This window comes from Aegilops tauschii, chromosome 7 (assembly GCF_002575655.3).
Source record: "Aegilops tauschii subsp. strangulata cultivar AL8/78 chromosome 7, Aet v6.0, whole genome shotgun sequence".
Classification (NCBI taxonomy): domain Eukaryota; kingdom Viridiplantae; phylum Streptophyta; class Magnoliopsida; order Poales; family Poaceae; genus Aegilops; species Aegilops tauschii.
Genome location: NC_053041.3, coordinates 240,899,441 through 240,919,313, shown reverse-complemented (window position 1 = coordinate 240,919,313; position 19,873 = coordinate 240,899,441).

The following is a 19,873-nucleotide window of genomic DNA, read 5'->3' as shown; positions in this document are numbered from 1 at the left end:
GGGAGGCAAGAACCCTTATTGAAGATCTAGAGGAGACATTCGCTAGTCTGCGCAAAGTGAACCTGCGGCTCAACGCGGAAAAATGTGTGTTTAGCATCCCGTGTGGCAAGCTGCTGGGCTTCATGGTGTCACACAGACGGATCGAGGCCAACCCGGAGAAGATCAAGGCCATAGAAAGGATGAGTCCGCCACAAACCCTCAAGGAGATGCAGAAGCTGGCGGGCTGCGTGACCTCGCTGGGGCGTTTCATCTCCAAGCTGGGCGAGCGCGTGATAACCCACAAGTATAGGGGATTGCAACAGTTTTCGAGGGTAGAGTATTCAACCCAAATTTATTGATTCAATACAAGAGGAGCCAAAGAATATTCTTGAGTATTAGCAGCTGAGTTGTCAATTCAACCACACCTGGAAGACTTAATATTTGCAGCAAAGTATTTAGTAGCAAAGTAGTATGGAAGTAACGGTAACAGTGGCAAAAGTAACGATAGTATTTTTGTAGCAATTGTAACAGTGGCAACGGCAAAGTAACAAAGCAAGGATCATTATGAAACGAAATCGTAGGCAATGGATCAATGATGGATATCGGATGGCATTCATCATGCAACGGTTATAACATAGGGTGACACAGAACTAGCTCCAATTCATCAATATAATGTAGGCATGTATTCCGAATATAGTCATACGTGCTTATGGAAAAGAACTTGCATGACATCTTTTGTCCTACCCTCCCGTGGCAGCGGGGTCCTAATGGAAACTAAGGGATATTAAGGCCTCCTTTTAATAGAGTAACACACCAAAGCATTAACACTTAGTGAATACATGAACTCCTCAAACTACGGTCATCACCGGGAGTGGTCCCGACTATTGTCACTCCGGGGTTGCCAGATCATAACATGTAGTAGGTTACTATAACTTGCAAGATAGGATCAAGAACACAAATATATTCATGAAAACATAAAGGGTTCAGATCTGAAATCATGGCACTCGGGCCCTAGTGAAAAGCATTAATCATAGCAATGTCATAGCAACATCAATCTTATAACATAGTGGATACTAGGGATCAAACCCTAACAAAACTAACTCGATTACATGGTAAATATCATCCAACCCATCACGGTCCAGCAAGCCTATCATGGAATTACTCACGCACGGCGGTGACCATCATGAAATTGGTAATGGAGGATGGTTGATGACGATGGCGATGGATTCCCCTCTCCGGAGCCCCAAACGGACTCCAGATCAACCCTCCTGAGGAAGAACAGGGCTTGGTTGGAGTTGAGGTCGGTGGAGGTCTAGGGGGCCCACAAGGTTAGAGGGCGCACCCCCACCCTTGTGGCTAGGTCTGGGCCTCTGCTGCTGATTCTTTCGCCAATGTTTTTTATTAATTCCAAAAGTTATCTCCATTGATTTTTAGGTCATTCCGAGAACTTTTTATTCTGCACAAAAATAACACCATGGCAATTTTTCTGCTGAAAACAGCGTCAGTCCGGGTTAGTTCCATTCAAATCATGCTAGTTAGAGTCCAAAACAAGGGCAAAAGAGTTTGGAAAAGTAGATACGTTGGAGACTTATCAACTCCCCCAAGCTTAAACTTTTGCTTGTCCTCACGCAATTCAGTTGATAAACTGAAAGTGATAAAGAAAAACTTATACAAACTCTTTTTGATCTTGTTGTTGCGAATATGTAAAGCCAGCATTCAAGTTTTCAGCAAAGATTATGAACTAACCACATTCACAATAACTTTTAGGTCTGACATTTACTCATATCAATGGCATAATCAACTAGCGAGCAATAATAATAAATCTCGGATGACAACACTTCTCTCAAAACAATCATGATATGATATAACAAGATGGTATCTCGCTAGCCCTTTCTAAGACCGCAAAACATAAATGCAGAGCACCCCTGAAGATCAAGGACTGACTAGACATTGTAATTCATGGTAATAGAGATCCAGTCACAGACATACTCAATATAACTTAATAACAATGCATACAAATGACGGTGGTGCTCTCTAACTGGTGCATTTTATAAGAGGATGATGACTCAGCAATAAAAGTAAATAGATAGGCCCTTCTGTCGGATGTGGGGTTCCGGCAAACCCTTAAGGTTCGAACACTGGGGTGCGCGTGAAGTCTCTCCCTCCTACCGATCTACGCTCTAGCTCGCTAAGATCTTGCGGATGAACTCATCGAACTTGCAACACAGAAAGACACGGAGTTTATACTGGTTCGGGCCACTGTTGTGGTGTAATACCCTACTCCATTGTGGTGGTGGTGGATTGCCTCTTGGGCTGATGATGAACAGTACAAGGGAAGAACAGCCTCCTGAGGTTGAGGTGTTCTTGTGCTTGTGAACTTGTGGCTTGAGGATTCGATGCCTCTACTGTGGTGGCTAGCTCTACTTATATAGGCCCTGGTCCTCTTCCCAAATATCGAGCGGGAAGGGAGCCAACAACGGCGGGCAAATTTGAAGGGGGGCAGCTAGTACAAGCTATCCTGACAAAAGCGGTCTTCGCCTCCGAAAAGCTCTGGGGTGACGCCGTCTTGGGCTCCACGATGACCTCCGCCTTGCCGTCCTCCGGTCTTGGTCTCGTTGCACCAATATGGCAACCTTTGCTTGATGCCTCGGTACTCTTCGCCTGCGCTGGCCTCCTTAGCACCAAAGAGAAAATAGGGACGATGCGCGCACTGGCGCCCGACTGGCACCCGCCTGGTGCCGCTCGTCATGGCTCACGTCACGAGAGCCTCGTGAGGTTTGCCCCGCCTTGATATCTCCGCTCCTCGTGAGCCTGCCTGGGTAGGCCACTCCAGAGGAGGTCTTGCGTCGTCTGCCTCGCGAGGCTTGGACCCTCACGAGGGTCTTGGGTGCCTTGTTGACGAAGATGGGCCGTACGACCTGCTGCTTAGCCATGATGTGGGCCACAGGCAGGCAAGTCTGGGACCCCCATTCCCAGAACGCCGATAGTAGCCCCTGGGCCCAAGGAGCGCTCGGGCTTGGCTTCGCGGCGAAGCCAAGGGTCAAGTTCGGAGCACCGCGGGCCCCAAAAGCCTGCGGCCTCGGTCAACGCGTGGCAGTTGATTGGATATGGGCGTCTCTGCTTCCCCACGCTGTCTTTGAATCCGCCTGGCTATGCGGCCCCTGTGGCCTACACAGTTATTCCTCCGCCTCCTGCGCCTCGCTTCCCCAATTCCCCTGCTTCCTCGTGGCTCTGCTTCTCTTCTCCAATCTGACTTACGCTCCGCCTACTCCGTCGCCATGGCGCCGAAACAAGCTGAGAAGGGGAAGAGTCCTCTTCCAGCTGCACCTCCGTCCTTTGCGCTGGCGCTTGGCCGGTCTCAGGTGCTCAACAATGAGACCATGGACAAGGTGCGCCCGATGCTTGCTTCCAGCTTCAATGAGTGGAGGGAGACGGTGGCTTGGCCCGCGTCTCGCACTCGCATGGCTCAGACGGCCACCGAGGTCCCAATCTTCATAGATGCCCTCTGGGCTGGCCTGATTCCTCCCTTCTCCGCCTTCTTCAATGCCGTGCTTGAGCATTATCAGATCCACATGCTACATCTCGACCCTCAGTCTGTGACTCTTCTTGCTGTCTTCGCCTTCGTGTGCGAAGCCATGGTGGGCATCGCTCCTTCGGTGGCTCTCCTCCGTCACTTCTTCTCATTGCATCTGGCCGACCCTCAGCAATGCTCGGGGTGCGTGAGCTTCCAGGCCGTGGCTGCGATGGCGGGCGAGGGGATCGATTTCGAGCTTCCTCCATCCACGAACGAATTCCGGACAGGATGGGTGTTCGTCGATGCCGGTGTGCTCAGTCCTCTGCTTCAGGCTCTGTCGGGGCCCGCTGTTCCTAACTCCGGCTGGAGCCATCAGCGGCTCACGAGCCCCGGCCTTTCCCGCGTCTGGCTCAGGTTGAGGTTGCTGAAGGATCGCGGCGTAACTGCACCGATGGTGGTGAAGGAATTTGTCCAACGCCGGGTCGCTCCGCTTCAGCGCCATTCTCGCCCAATGTGGACCTTGCTCAGCAGCCAGGACCACATGAGGTTTCAGGAGTCCGGGCTCCTCCTCGGGACGCGGCGAACAGTGCTCAAGGTCCTGACGGGTGTCTTTCTGCCGGCCGAACTGCCTGGGAAGAACTGTTTGCCGTACCACTGCAAGAATAAGGATGAATTTGTAAAGGACATGCCTCTCTTCGATGAATGGGGGCCGCGGCCGATCGGCCTGGAGGGGCCTTGTGAGAACCCTGTCGTCGTGGTTCCCTTCCTTGCCCCTGATGCTGAGCTCACCCCAAGTGACGGTGCAGGTGGGCGAGCTCAGGCGGAGGCCGGCGGCTCGAGTGCTGAGGAGCACGCGCCGTGTGGTGATCCTGGGGCATCGTCCTCAGGAGCCTGCCACTCCCCTCCTGAGGCGTCGGTTGCTGAGGAGACGCTGTATGCGACTCCCGAGGCCAAGGCTTCAGGAGCCTCGAGAGGTCGTGGTGAAACGGTGCCCAGCTGTTCGCCGCAACCGGGCACCCCTGAAGATATTCTTCCGAGCTCTTCTTCGGCCCCGCTGCGCACCGGCCGTCACGTCCAGCGCTTCGGTCGCCTTTGTGTGGACTTCAAAGAGCTCTGCAAGAGGAAGGGATCCCCTAGCAGCAGCAGCATCTTTGGACCGCTGAAGCAGAGGAAGTACATCGCCGTCGACGTGTAAGTATCGTACCACTGTGGCTTCTTGTGTACTGTTTTTTCATGTCCTGACGTCGGTTCTTCAGGGCTCCTTCCATCGAGGCGGCCGCGCCTCCTGAGAAGCGACCTCCTTCTTCCTTAACTCTTCCGCCGGCCACGAGTATTCCGGGTCCGCTGGTTGCTCCTGGAGCAAGGCTGGTCGGAGGGGCGCTCCTGCCTTCCTGGCGCGTTGAACCTGCAGCCTTGTCGCCCCTCCCCCTTGGTCTGGTGTGGAGCCTGGCAGGCGTGCCCAAGACTCCTCCGCTGGTCTTTGACGGCAATTTGTTGGCTTCGATCCTCGGCTCCTCTTCAAGCAGTGAACCCCGGCGGCTTGGGCTTCTCGCGAGGACGGGCTGGTGTCGGGAGTGGTGCCAGCCCCCAGCCCCCTGCCGAGGGGTGGCGCGCCGCTTGGCGCCCCACCCGCAGCCCCCGAGGTGGAGGATGAAGAAGGCCGGGCGTTTGTGCTTGAGCGCGGGTGGAGCGTGGTTCGCCATGAGCTCTTCCAGGAGGCGATGAACGCGATGAGCCGACTTGGTGAAGAGCTCGCGAGTGTCGATTCGCGTCTTGAGGCTGAAGGTCTCCGGCTGGCAGAGGAGCGGCGCAAGCTGAAGGTGGCCATCAACCTTGGCCGCTATCAGCGTGACTTTGAGAACGTGAAGGCCGAGGCGTCTCTCAAGGTTTCCCACGAAGCCCGCTCACGAGCCTTGGAAGAGGCTCGCGAGGCTGATCGCCACCGCGAGGCTGCGGAGAAGCGCGCGTGGGAGCTCCAGGCTTGGAGCGCGTCTCTTGAGCAGCAAGTGGAGGCACGCAGGGCCGCTCTTGCGTCACTGTGGGGGACGCCCGCAGAGGAAGAGGAGGTCCGGAAGCGCGAGGAGGTGCTGGCCCTGGAGGCCATGGAGCGTAGCCGCGAGCTTGAGCAACTGGAGACGAGGGAGCATCAAGTTGCCCAAGCAGAAGACGCCGTCGGGGCTCGAGAGGCTGGAGTTGAGGAGGAGGTGAACCGCTGGGTGGCCGAGGTTCGTGCGGACCTGGAGGGCAGGTACGGCCTGAAGCTGAAGCTCGCGGGCGTGGAGGATGAGGGCAGGGCCGCTGCCCTCAGGCCCAGGTTGGGCGAGGCTGAGAGGCACGCGGAGGCCACGGCCGCCGCCCTGGTCACGGCGCAGGCGGACTTGCCGCCCGCGCCGAGCTGCGTTCCCTAGGGAGGCGGGTTGATGACACAGAGGCCATCGCAAGGCAAAATACGGAGGAGGTGCTCCAACATCGAACGCTGGAGCGCGAGCATGCCCCTATGCTTCAGGATCTCCGGAACAGGGCCAATATCGCCCTGGGCCATATTTGCGACGCGGAGGTGCCGACCCCTCACTCAAATGATTATGCCAGCCACCTGACCTTCTTCACCGAGGTGGTGACGCGCCTGGAGGCTCGATCTGCCAGAGCTAGCCAGCTTGTGGAGGAAAGGGGCGTGGCCTGCTCGAGCGCGCTTTCTCCCGTGTCTTTAGCCACCTCCTGAATGCCGACCCCAACTTTGACTTTGACGCCGCCATCGCCCCTGTACCCACGGTTGTCCGGGGCAACCTAGCGCGCTGGGTTGAGGACAATGTGGACGCGTTGGTCAAGGCCTTCGCCTCGGAGGATGACGCGGTGGTGGTCATGGCAGATGAAGGCGACGTGGTCGACGATGATGACGGGGGCGTCGCCGGTGGCAGCGATGATGTCGATGAAGTCGACGACGACGCGAGTGACGCGTCTGCGGGTGATGCAGCGAGCGACATTTCTGGCTGGTCCCTTGTTCTCCTGTCATTTCTTCCTGCGCACAAACTCGAGCGTGGCCCTTGGAAACTTGTAAGAGCATTTTGAGAGGGGGAGCCCCTCATGTAAGCAAATTGCAGTTTTTACTTTTCCATGCGATGTGAGTTTGTGTCCTCGTGAACTTGTGAATCCTGATGCGACTTTTCTGTCTTGGTTTACCTTAGTCAGCGCCAGCTTTGAGCTGGGCTACGATGTGTCGAGTTCCTGAGAACCTTGCGGAGCTCGTCGCCCCGTCGGAAGGGGCCCCACGTGAGGTGAGCACCAGTTGTAGCGTTAGCGCGTGCTTGGCGCGTGTGTGCTTCGCGCAGTCCCACTCGCGAGGAGCTCGTGGGGGAAAGGCGACGGACATGAGTCCCAAACAAAACGAGATCCAGAAGGCAAGAAATTGCTCAAACGAGGAAAGGCTCCCCCTGCGCGCATCGATAAAAACTCAGCTTCGACTCAAATCCAGATCCAGAAAGCAAAGCTACAGAAAGAGAGATCCAAAGCAAAAGGCCGCGTCCGGCACCTAGTCTAGTCTTCTGGTCTTCATGTCTTCTCACCAGCGCGGAGCTAAGTGCTGCCACTAGGCATGGGAGGGAGCCCTAGGGCCTGAGGCCGGCACCCCTGAGACTCCGGGGCGTGTACAGCCCCAACTCATTATTACGTGAGAGTGTCACGGGCGGCGAGCTTCACAAGCACCGGGCCTTCTTCATAGGTACCGGCCTTGCTTCATATCGCCAGACGAGGGCCCCGACTTGCGCCACTCTTGACCTTCTCTGAGCCGACCGGTCAACAGGACGGCACAGAGGAGGGAAAGAGGACGCCAGCGGTTCCCTCGGCGACCACAGGTCCTCTGCCGGGGGAAGGGTTGTCGAGGCCTCCCCGGCAGAGGGCCTACCTCCGGGTGTCGTCAGGCGTCACGCGCCACGGGGAGGGGCCTTGCTCCTGGCCCCCTCTCGGTGGCCCCCAACGTGTCTCCCTTGTTGGGACGGGTGCCGCCGTGCCTGGGTCGTCGATCGACACTACAACCTGATTCATCTGTAGTCCATGGTTAGCATAAGCCTGTTCCTGAGAGACTAGCGGTACCCTGTAGTTGCCGCTGCCGGCGAGATCGTTGTGGTTCTCTGTTGGTTCTTGGAAGGCTTCGGCTCCTAGCGCCCCCTCCCCCCAATCTTCTCCAGTGAATGAGCCGAAGTCGTCCTCTGGTGCGTACCCTTGGTCCATCATGCGGGGCACGTAGGCTTCCGGGGCCGTCACCCCGAACACCTCACCATGGTGCCCCACGCTCCATGTTGCCCCGCCCATGACGGTGTCCAGGGGATGACAATACGGCATCCGGCCGGGACCATGGGGGGCGACGCTTGCGCTTGTGCTTGTCGAGGGCGGCATGGGGGAGTTGGAGCCCCCTATGCCGCCGGCCGTGCTGATGTTGATGAAGCCCCTGGGCGTAGTCGATGGCGCGCAGACGTGGTGAGGTTCGCTGCGCGGCCCTGCAGTGGCCTGGGGAGGAAGTCGATAGCAGAAGGGTGGTGCTCCCGATGTTGCTGCGTCCAGCAGCTCGGCAACACGCTCAAGCAGCGTGTCCCGGCCGCTCTCCATCAGCCTGCATCGCAGTAGCTCCCTTGCCACGGTGAGCGCTGCCCGCATGTTTGCTTGCTCCCGCCGTGAGTGCGGCGCCGTTGCTGCGGCATGACTCGCCGCTCTCGCCGTGGCTCGTACCTGTCGTGGGGTGAGGGTGGATGACGCCTGGCCGCGCTGCCTGCACCCGGCGGGGTTTGGCGGCGCACGTGCCGCTTGGAGTGCAGGGTCGATACCTTCATGGGCAAGCGGCGCTGCCCGGGCTGGCCAGGCTGCCCAGCAGTCAGAGCCGGCCCTTGAGTCGCCAGACATCGTGGCTGGGGAGCGTCGGCGAGCTGGTTGGCGGAGAACAAGCTCCGGCGCACCCCTACCTGGCGCGCCAAATGTCGGATGTGGGGTTCCGGCAAACCCTTAAGGTTTGAACACTAGGGTGCGCGCGAAGTCTCTCCCTCCTACCGATCTACGCTCTAGCTCGCTAAGATCTCGCGGATGAACTCGTCGAACTTGCAACACAGAAAGACACAGGGTTCATACTGGTTCGGGCCACCGTTGTGGTGTAATACCCTACTCCAGTGTGGTGGTGGTGGATTGCCTCTTGGGCTGATGATGAACAGTACAAGGGAAGAACAGCCTCCTGAGGTTGAGGTGTTCTTGTGCTTGTGAACTTGTGGCTTGAGGATTCAATGCCTCTACTGTGGTGGCTAGCTCTACTTATATAGGTCGTGGTCCTCTTCCCAAATATCGAGCGGGAAGGGAGCCAACAACGGCGGGCAAATTTGAAGGGGGACAGCTAGTACAAGCTATCCTGACAAAAGCAGTCTTCGCATGCGAAAAGCTCTGGGGTGACGCCGTCTTGGGCTCCACGATGACCTCCGCCTTGCCGTCCTCCAGTCTTGGTCTCGTTGCACCAATATGGCAACCTTTGCCTAATGCCTAGGTACTCTTCGCCTGCGCTGGCCTACTTAGCACCAAAGAGGAAATAGGGACGCTGCGCGCACTGGCGCCCGCCTGGCACCCGCCTGGTGCCGCTCGTCATGGCTCACGTCACGAGAGCCTCGTGAGGTTTGCCCTGCCTTGATATCTCCGCTCCTCGTGAGCCTGCCTGGGTAGGCCACTCCAGAGGAGGTCTTGCGTCGTCCGCCTCGCGAGGCTTGGACCCTCACGAGGCTTGGACCCTCACGAGGGTCTTGGGTGCCTTGTTGACGAAGATGGGCCGTACGGCCTGCTGCTTAGCAACGCTGTGGGCCGCAGGCAGGCAAGTCTGGGGACCCCCGTTCCCCGAACGCCGACACCTTCACAGAGGGAAACAGGGATTTGCAGAGATGCCAGAGCTTGAGTTTTGAAATAGAGATGAATAATATTTTGAGCGGTATGCTTTCATTGTCAACATAACAACCAAGAGATCTCGGTATCTTCCATGCTACATACATTATAGGCGGTTCCCAAACAGAATGGTAAAGTTTATACTCCCCCACCAACAACAAGCACACTCCACGGCTGGTCCGAAACAACGGGTACCGTCCAACTAACAACAGTCTTGGGGGAGTTTTTTTTGCAATTATTTTGATTTGATTTTCTTTGAGCATGGGACTGGGCATCCCGGTTACCAGCCATTTTCTGGTGAATGATGAGCGGAGTGCACTCATCGTGAGGATAACCCACCTAGGATGGAAGATATTAAGACCCCTAGTTGGTACATGAGCTATTTGAGCATACAAAACAGATTATCATTTGAAGGTTTAGAGGTTGGCACTTGCAAATTTACTTGGAATGGCAGATAAATACCGCATATAGGAAGGTATGGTGGACTCATATGGAATAACTTTGGGGTTTATGGAAGTGGATGCACAAGCAGTAATCCCGCTTAGTACAAGTGAAGGCTAGAAAAAGACTGGGAAGCGACCAACTAGAGAGCGACAACAGTCATAAACATGCATTGAGATTGACTAACATTGTGTGCAAGCATGAGTAGGATATAAATCACCATGAACATAAATATCGTAGAGGCTATGTTGATTTTGTTTCAACTACATGCATGAACATGTGCCAAGTCAAGCCACTCGAATCATTCAAAGAAGGATACCATCCTATGATACTACATCACAACCATTTTAATTTTCCATGTTCGCATGCAAGGTAAACCATTATAAACTCCTAGCTAATTAAGCATGGCATGAGTAACTATAATCTCTAATTGTCATTGCAAACATGTTTCATTCATAATAGGCTGAATCAGGAATGATGAACTAATCATATTTACAAAAAAAAGATAGGTCGAGTTCATACCAGCTTTTCCTCATCTCAATCATTTCATCATATATCGTCATTATTGCCTTTCACTTGCACGACCGAACGGTGTGGATATTAATAATAGTGCACGTGCATTGGACTAAGCTGGAATCTGCAAACATTTATTCAAAGGAGAAGACAAGGTAATATGGGATCTTTGTTAGATCAACAATAATGCATAAGAGAGCCACTCAACATTTTCATCATGGTCTTCTCCTCTCGACCCCCAAAGAAAAGAATTTCCAAGAAACACACTGAAATATTTTTGGAGTTTTTGTTTTTTTCTGAAGAAAGAAGAACAAGAACGAGAAAAACTATTTACATGGGAAAGCTTCCAACAAGCAAAAGAAGAACGAGAAATCTTTTTGGGTTTTCTTTTAATACTACAACTAAGCATGCATAGAAAGTAAACTAACTACAACTAATTTTTTTGGTTTTTCTTAAGGTTATTCAAACACACAAGAAGAAAGCAGAAAAAAAGAAATAAACTAGCATGGATAATACAATGAAAAAGTATGAGCACCGACAACTTAAATGAGTGTGTGAACATGAATGTAATGTCGGTGAGAAATATGTACTCCCCCAGGCTTAGGCTTTTGGCCTAAGTTGGTCTAAGCCCATGGATCAAAGTAGTTCTCTCCGGTGTACTGAGGAGGATCCTGGGGGTTCCACTGGTCAGCGAGCTCCTATGGATCCCACTGATAAATAGACTCCTGGTATGGATCAGGTGATGGCTCTGGCTCCGGAGGTGGGGATCGTGTCCCCTCCCAGTATGCATGAATGTCCGCGGGCAAAATGATGTACCTGCCTGAATGAATATCGAACAAAACAGGTCCAAGCAAGGTAATAATCTGAAAAGTATTTTGCTAAATACCAGGTTATAAATAAGTCTCTTTTCCTCGTCACGGCGAATAAACTTATGTGCTACCATGCTGTCATAATCTAAATATATAGTGGGTAGCAGTTTCTCCTCTTTCTCATAGTGCCTAATGGGTATCTCAAAATGTTTAGCAAGGCGGGAGGCGAAGATACCTCTGAAAATAGGACCCTTTGCATGGTTCATACTCAACCGTTTAGCAACCATAGCACCCAAACTGTAAGTTCTATGTCTGAAAAGCGTGGTGCAAAATAGCGAGGTCAGGGGCACTAAGGCCCCCACTCTCTCCACGACCAATTAAACATCTCCCAGCAAAAAATGAGTAATAGCGTAAAACAGGAAGATGTATACTAGCCAGTCTCGCTCCCGACACCCCTCTACCTTCCCCTACGATAATTTCATGAATAAGGCCCTCCACATCACTAGGACGTGGTTCCTCGATGCTACCTTCACAAGGTAATTTACAAACCACACAAAAGTCATGAAGCGTCATTTCTTTGTACTCATCATATAAGTGAAAGTCTACCGTGGGTGGTGATTTCCTAGCATGAAAATGAAAATTCTGCACGAAAGTATTAGTGAGTAGGAGATACTGATTACATCGGTCGAGGAGCAAGTCGGTGATTCCTGCATTCCCAGCCAAATAATAGAAATCATCACAAATCCCGGCTGCTTGTAAGAATGCATCACATGGCCATTCGCACGGCCAAATTTCCGCGACATGAGGAAGATTATACTTGGGCTTTTCCTTCTCCTCATTTTCCTTTTCCTTCAAACCCCGGCTCGAGGAGCCTCTCAACAATCTCCTCAACATTTTCTTCCTCTAAAAATTGCTGAAATTTTTATTGACTCAAAATAAAAGTGAACCAAACTCAACAAAATTGATAGCAACTACTCCTACAAGTGCCTAGAGGCTATATCATGCATCAAAACTACATTGGACCATATAAATTTGACATGCAAGCTCAAGAACAGGGTCACCATAGCAGCAAAAAGTTGCAATGAATAAAGCACTAGAATAAAAACTAATTGGACCATTGGAGGAGTCACATACAGAAGAACAATCCCCCAAAGCAGTTTTGTGAATGGAGCTTTGAGCAAGAAGATCGAAAATGGTAGCAAGATGAGCAAGAACACGAGTTTGAGCTATGGAGTGATTTTTTCTGGAGGAAGAAGGATTGGATGGGTGCTGGAATAAGTGAAGGGGGCCACGTGGGGCCCACAAGGTCAGGGGGCACGCCCCAGGGGGGTGGGCGCCCCCCCCACCCTTGTTGCCAACTGGTGAGGCCCCCTGGTGTGTTCTTTGCACCAGAATTCTAAAATATTGCATAAAAATCATATCCAATTTTCAGGCCAATTGGAGAACTTTTATTTTCGGGACATTTTTTATTGCATGGATAATTCAGAAAACAGACAGAAAATACTAATTTTGCTTTATTTAATCTAAATAACAGAAAGTAAAAGGTGGGTACAGAGAGTTGTGCTTTCTAAATTCATCCATCTCATGCTCATCAAAAGGAATCCATTAACAAGGTTGATCAAGTCTTATTAACAAACTTCTTCCTAATGACATGAAACCGGAGAATTTTCGAATAACACTAGGTTACCTCAACGGGGATATGCATTTCCCCAACAATAAGAATATCATATTTATTTTTGACAGTAGGAAGAGGGAATTCAAAACCTCCAATAGTAATAGTTGAAATTTTTCCAATAGAATTGATACTATGCACTTGAGGTTGTTTCTTCGAAAAGTGTACCATATGCTCATTACCATTAACATGAAAAGTGACATTGCCTTTGTTGCAATCAATAACAGCCCCTGCAGTATTCAAAAAGGGTCTACCAAGGATAATCAACGTACTATCGTTCTCGGGAATATCAAGAATAACAAAGTCCGTTAAGATAGTAACATTTGCAACCACAACAGGCACATCCTCACAAATACCAATGGGTATAGGAGTTGATTTATCAGCCATTTGCAAAGAAATTTCAGTAGGTGTCAACTTATTTAATTCAAGTCTACGATATAAAGAGAAAGGCATAACACTAATACCGGCTCCAAGATTACCTAAAGCAGTTTTAACATAGTTTCTTTTAATGGAACATGGTATAGTTGGTACTCCTGGATCTCCAAGTTTCATTGGTATTCCACCCTTAAAAGTATAATTAGCAAGCATGGTGGAAATTTCAGCTTCCGGTATCTTTCTTTTATTAGTGCCAATATCTTCCATATACTTAGCATAAGGAGGCATTTTAAGCATATCAGTCAAACACATACTTAAAAAGATATGTCTAATCATTTCAGCAAAGCGCTCAAAATCCTCATCATCCTTTTTCTTGGATGGCTTAGGAGGAAAGGGCATGGGTTTCTGAACCCATGGTTCTCTTACTTTACCATGTTTCCTAGCAACAAAATTTCTCTTATCGTAATATTGATTCTTTGATTGTGGGTTATCAAGATCAATAGCAGGTTCAATCTCTACATCATTATCATTACTAGGTTGAGCATCATCATGAACATCATTATTAACATTATCACTGGGTTCATGTTCATCACCTGATTGTGTCTCAGCATCAGAAATAGAAATATTATTGGGATTCTTAGGTGTGTCTACAGCAGGTTCACTAGCATGCAAAGTCCTATCAGTTTTCTTTTTCTTTTTAGTACGAGGACTAGGTGCATCAGTATTAGTTCTCTGAGAATCCTGCTCAACTCTCTTAGGATGGCCCTCGGGATACAAAGGTTCGTGGGTCATTTTGCCACCTCTAGTCATAACCCTAACAGCATTATCATTATTTTTGCTATTCAACTCATTAAGAAAATCATCTTGAGCTTTAAGTACTTGTTCTACTTGAGTTGTAACCATGGAAGCATGTTTACTAATAAGCTTGAGATCATTAGCAGTTCTATTCATATAATCACCCAAGTGGTCAAGCATGTAAGCATTACGTTTCAATTGTCTACTAACATAAGCATTGAAGTTTTCTTGTTTAACAATAAAACTATCAAATTCATCCAAGCATTGACTAGCAGACTTATTATGAGGAATATCACCTTCATCAAATCAACGGAGAGAGTTTACCTCTACTACCTATGTCGGGTTATCAAGACCATGTATTTCTTCAATAGGTGGTAGATTCTTAACATCTTCAGCTTTAATACCTTTTTCTTTCATAGATTTCTTTGCCTCTTGCATATCTTCAGGACTAAGAAATGGAATACCCCTTCTCTTCGGAGTTGGCTTCGGAGTTGGTTGAGGAAGTGTCCAATCATTTTCATTACTCAATATATTATTCAATAGCAATTCAACTTGCTCAACAGTTCTTTCCCTAAAAACACAACCAGCACAACTATCCAGGTGGTCTCTGGAAGCATCGGTTAGTCCATTATAAAAGATATCAAGTATTTCATTTTTCTTGATATGATGATCAGGCAAAGCATTAAGTAATTGGAGAAGCCTCCCCCAAGCTTGTGGGGGACTCTCTTCTTCAATTTGCACAAAATTAAATATATCCTTTAAAGCAGCTTCTTTCTTATGAGCGGGGAAATATTTTGCAGAGAAGTAATAAATCATATCCTGGGGACTACACACACAATCAGGAGCAAGAGAATTAAACCATATCTTAGCATCGCCCTTTAATGAGAAAGGAAACAATTTAAGGATATAGTAATAGCGAATTTTTTCCTCATGAGCAAATAGGGTAGCTATATCATTCAATTCAGTAAGATGTGCCACAACTGTTTTAGATTCATAACCATGAAAAGGATCAGATTCAACCAAAGTAATTAACTCAGGATCGACAGAGAATTCATAATCCTTATCAGTAACAAAGATAGGTGAAGTAGCAAAAGCAGGATCATATTTCATTCTAGCATTCAAAGATTTTTCTTTCAGCTTAACTAACGATTTCTTAAGATCCTCTCTATCATTGCAAGCAAAAAAGTCTCTAGCACGGATGGATAATTATGTCGAATGACATTCATCATGCAACAGTTATAACATAGGGTGACAGAGAACCAGCTCCAATTCATCATTATAATGTAGGCATGTATTCCGAATATAGTCATACGTGCTTATGGAAAAGAACTTGCATGACATCTTTTGTTCTACCCTCCTGTGGCAGAGGGGTCCTAATGGAAACTAAGGGATACTAAGGCCTCCTTTTAATAAAGTACCAAACCAAAGCATTAGCACTTAGTGAATACATGAACTCCTCAAACTACGGTCATCCCCGGGAGTGGTCCCGACTATTGTCACTCCGGGGTTGCCGGATCATAACACGTAGTAGGTGACAATAACTTGCAAGATAGGATCAAGAACAGAAATATATTCATGAAAACATAAAGGGTTCAGATTTGAAATCATGGCACTCGGGCCCTAGTGACAAGCATTAAGCATAGCAAAGTCATAGCAACATCAATCTTAGAACAAAGTGGATACTAGGGATCAAACCCTAACAAAACTAACTCGATTACATGGTAAATCTCATCCAACCCATCACGGTCCAGCAAGCCTACGATGGAATTACTCACGCAGGCGGTGAGCATCATGAAATTGGTGATGGACGATGGTTGATGATGACGATGGCGACGGATTCCCCTCTTTGGATCCCCGAATGGACTCCAGATCTGCCCTCCCGAGGAAGAACAGGGCTTTGCGGCGGCTCCATATCGTAAAACGTGATGAATCCTTCTCTGTGATTTTTTTCTCGCCGAAAGAGAATATATGGAGTTGGAGTTGAGGTCGGTGGAGGTTCAGGGGGCCACAAGGTCGGAGGGCGCGCCCCCACCCTTGTGGCTAGGGTGTGGGCCCCCTGTTGCTGATTCTTTCGCCAATATTTTTTATTAATTCCAAAAGTTATCTCCGTTGATTTTTAGGTCATTCCGAGAACTTTTTATTCTGCACAAAAATAACACCATGGCAATTCTGCTGAAAACAGCGTTAGTACGGGTTAGTTTCATTCAAATCATGCAAGTTAGAGTCCAAAACAAGGGAAAAAGAGTTTGGAAAAGTAGATACGTTGGAGACGTATCAGCGCGCCCTCCCTTTCTTCAAGCTAATAAAAAAAGGGCCCGTTCGAGTGGACTCCGGAGGCCGAAGCGGCCTTCCAAGACCTCAAGAGGTACCTCACCAGCCCATCGGTGATGGTAGCACCACGCCCTCTGGAGCCCCTGGTGCTTTACTTGGCCACCACGCCTCACTCTGCGAGCGTCGCGCTCGTGGCGGTCCGGAAAGAGCGTCAGGTTAAGGGCGCGCGGCGCAGCGCCTTGCACTCGACCGAGGCGCCGTAGCCTCAGGACAACGCTCCTGAGACCTTGGCCACCCCTCCAGTCAGCGGTACTCCTGAGGGTGGCACCCCTGAGGTCATGGTTGCCCCACCATACGACAAAGCCCCTGAGGTCCCCCGGTCTCAGGAAGCACGGGACCCCACCAACATCGACTCCCTTGTCAAACACCCCATGTACTTTGTCAGCACAGTGCACGCGCGGGCGCGCTACCCCATGCCACAGAAGCTCCTGCTCACTCTCCTTGTCGCCTCCAGGAAGGTGTGCCACTACTTCCAAGGCCACCCCATCATGGTTGTCTCAGCCTACCCCTTGGAGAGGGTGCTCCGGAGCCCTAACGTCACGGGAAGGGTCGCCAAGTGGAACATTGAGCTGCAGGCGTTCCAGTTGGAGTTCATCACCACGAGGATCATCAAGGGTGCGACCCTCGCTGATTTTGTGGCGGAGTGGACCCACGCCCCTGACCAAGAAGTGGGCGAGGACCGTTCTCTCGCGCCCGGAGACGAAGCACCGGATGGTTGGGTCATGTACTTCGACGGCGCGTTCGCATGCCAGGGCGCGAGGGCTGGAGCTGTGCTCATCTCACCCACCAAGGACAAGCTCTACTACGCCGTGCAACTCTGCTTTCAGCACAGCGAGAAGGTCTCCAACAACATCGCGGAATACGAGTGCTTGATCGCTGGACTCAAGGCTGCGGCAGCCTGGGGGTCAGGCGCCTCACCATCAGGGGCGACTCCCAGCTCCTCGTCAATTTCTCCAACAAGGCATACAAGCCAAAGGACGAGCACATGGAGGCATACCTTGAGGAGGTACGCAAAATTGAGAAACGATTCTTGGGCATATAATTGCAGCACGTGCCGCGAGGCACGAACAAGGAGACGGACAACATCGCCAGGATGGCGTCCCGGTGTCAACCTCAGGAGCCTGGCATCTTTGAGTAGCGGCTCTTCAAGCCGTCAGCGGCTCCCCCTGCTGCGGGACCAGCACCACCTTAGGAGGAGCTCCCACCGGCTCCCCCCCGGGCGCCCCAGCTTGCGGCCCAACCTCGGGAGCCTGCTTTCTCCTCGCGCTCGAGCCTCAAGAGGGGTGCTGGACCGAGGAGTTCAAGGCGTACCTGCTCAGGGCACCTTGCCGGAGAAGGAGGAAGACGCGGAGCGTGTGGCCCGCCAGGCCACTGCATACTACATCCGGGAAGGTGAGCTCTACCGAAGGAGTCTGAACGATGTTTCTTTACGATGCGTCTCCAGGGAGCAGGGACGCGAGCTGCTAGCCGACATATATGGCGGGGACTGCGGGCATCACTCCTCATCACACACCCTCATGGGCAAGGCGTTCCGCAGCGGATTCCACTGGACCACGACGCTCAACGATGCCACTGAGTTGGTAAGATCCTGTGAGGCATGCCAATTCCATGCCAAGCAGATCCACCAGCCCGCTCAAGGCCTCCAGACCATCCCGCTCTCGTGGTCGCTCGCCGTCCTGGGGTTGGACATCCTGGGCCCGTTCCCTCGAGCGCCCGGGTGCTACCGCTACCTCTATGTCGCCATCTACAAGTTCACCAAGTAGGCCGAAGTGGAGGTCGTCCGCACCATCCCAGCCGGCTTGGCCGTCAAGTTCGTCAAGGGCATCGTGAGCCGTTTCGGGGTTCCTAACCGCATCATAACCGACAATGGCTCTTAGTTCATGAGCAACCTTTTCAAAACATATTGTGCTATCCTTGGAACGCACATATGCTACGCTTCGGTGGCACACCCACGGAGCAATGGCTAGGCTGAGCACGCCAACGCGGAAGTTCTGAGGGTCCTCAAGGAGAGGACCTTCAAGAAGAAGCTCGAGGCCTACGGCAGGGGCTGGCTCGATGAGCTCCAGTCCGTGTTGTGGTCCATCTACACCACCGCGAGCAAGCCCACAGGCGAGACCCCGTTCTTCCTCATTTACGGAGCCGAGGCGGTCCTCCCTCACGAGGTCAGGCATCACTCCACGTGGGTCTTAGCGTTCGACGAGGCACGCCAGGATGCCTCGCGGGGGATGGATCTCGTGCTGGGAGAGGAACGCCGTCGCCAAGCCTCGCTCCATATAGCGAGGTACCAGCTGGCACTGCGGCGGTATCACTGCCATAGCGTCCGCTCCAGGACGCTCGAGGTGGGTGACCTCGTCTTGAGGCGGGTGCTCTCTAGGGAGGGGCTTCATAAGCTCTCACCCATGTGGGAGGGCCCGTTCAGGATCGCCCGTGTTTCCAGGCCTGGCGCCGCGCGCTGGAGATGCAGGACGGGGTCCCCATCCAGAACGCCTGGAACATCCAGCACCTCCGTAAGTTCTACCATGACCAAGGCCCCGTGCCTGTGAAGATCTCCGCTCATGACACTCTCACGTAATAATGAGTTGGGGTTGTACATGCACCGGAGTCTCCCGAGTGCCGCCCTTGGGCCTCACGGGGGCTCCCACCCACGTCCTAGTGGAGGCCCCATGCTCCGCGCTGGTGGGAAGACAAGAAGACTAGTGTAGGTGCCGGACGCGGCTGTTCTTTTGCTTGCTTTCTGTAGCTGGTTTTCAACTTCTTGAATGAAATTTGGAGTTTTCGTGCCCCTCATTCGCAAGGGTTGGAAAATTTCTCTCTGTTCTCTCTCCACAGTGTTTGCCTTTTCAAGCCTTGTCTTAGGAAGAGCGGCAGTTGTGCGTCGCTCTTCCTCGCGCGTCCCACGCGCGGGGGCTGGGTACGGTGTGCGCACCTGGGCTCGCCCGCCACCACACCTCGCCAAAACCTTGCTGCCCCAGCTTTGGTGCCTCAATCCTCGCGGGACACTCTCAAACGAGCTCGCGGGCATGCGCGCCCTCTCAAGTTCGTGCCTCCGAGCATCGTGACATGGCGCGCTAGCCGCAATTAGCCCATGCTTGGGGCTTGTGCGAGGTATGGCGCCTCATGAGGTTTTCTAACCCTGCAGCCACATGGTACCTCCGGAGGTTCGACCTCCCACTACAAAAAAAGACACATCCGTGACATTTTGGGCCGAACGAATTTTCTTTCTTTCATACTTATGACACTTCTATGATGATAATTGTGACACAACCCGGTATCATCATAGATGTGGTGGGATCCTACTTCTATGACAAAAAATCATGATAGAAAATGGGCTTTTTGTCCTGGGCGGGCCGGAGACGCAACTGCATGACATTCTTTGGGCCGTCCATGACAGAAAAAACCATGGTAGAAGCGAGGGCGAGGAAAATATCGTGGTGTTCCCAGTTACGGTGGGTGGTCGGGGCCGAGCGATGCGCCTTTCTCTCGTCTCTCGTACACGCGCGTGCGTGGGTGCGAGGCGTTGGGCCCTAACTGAACCCGAGCGAG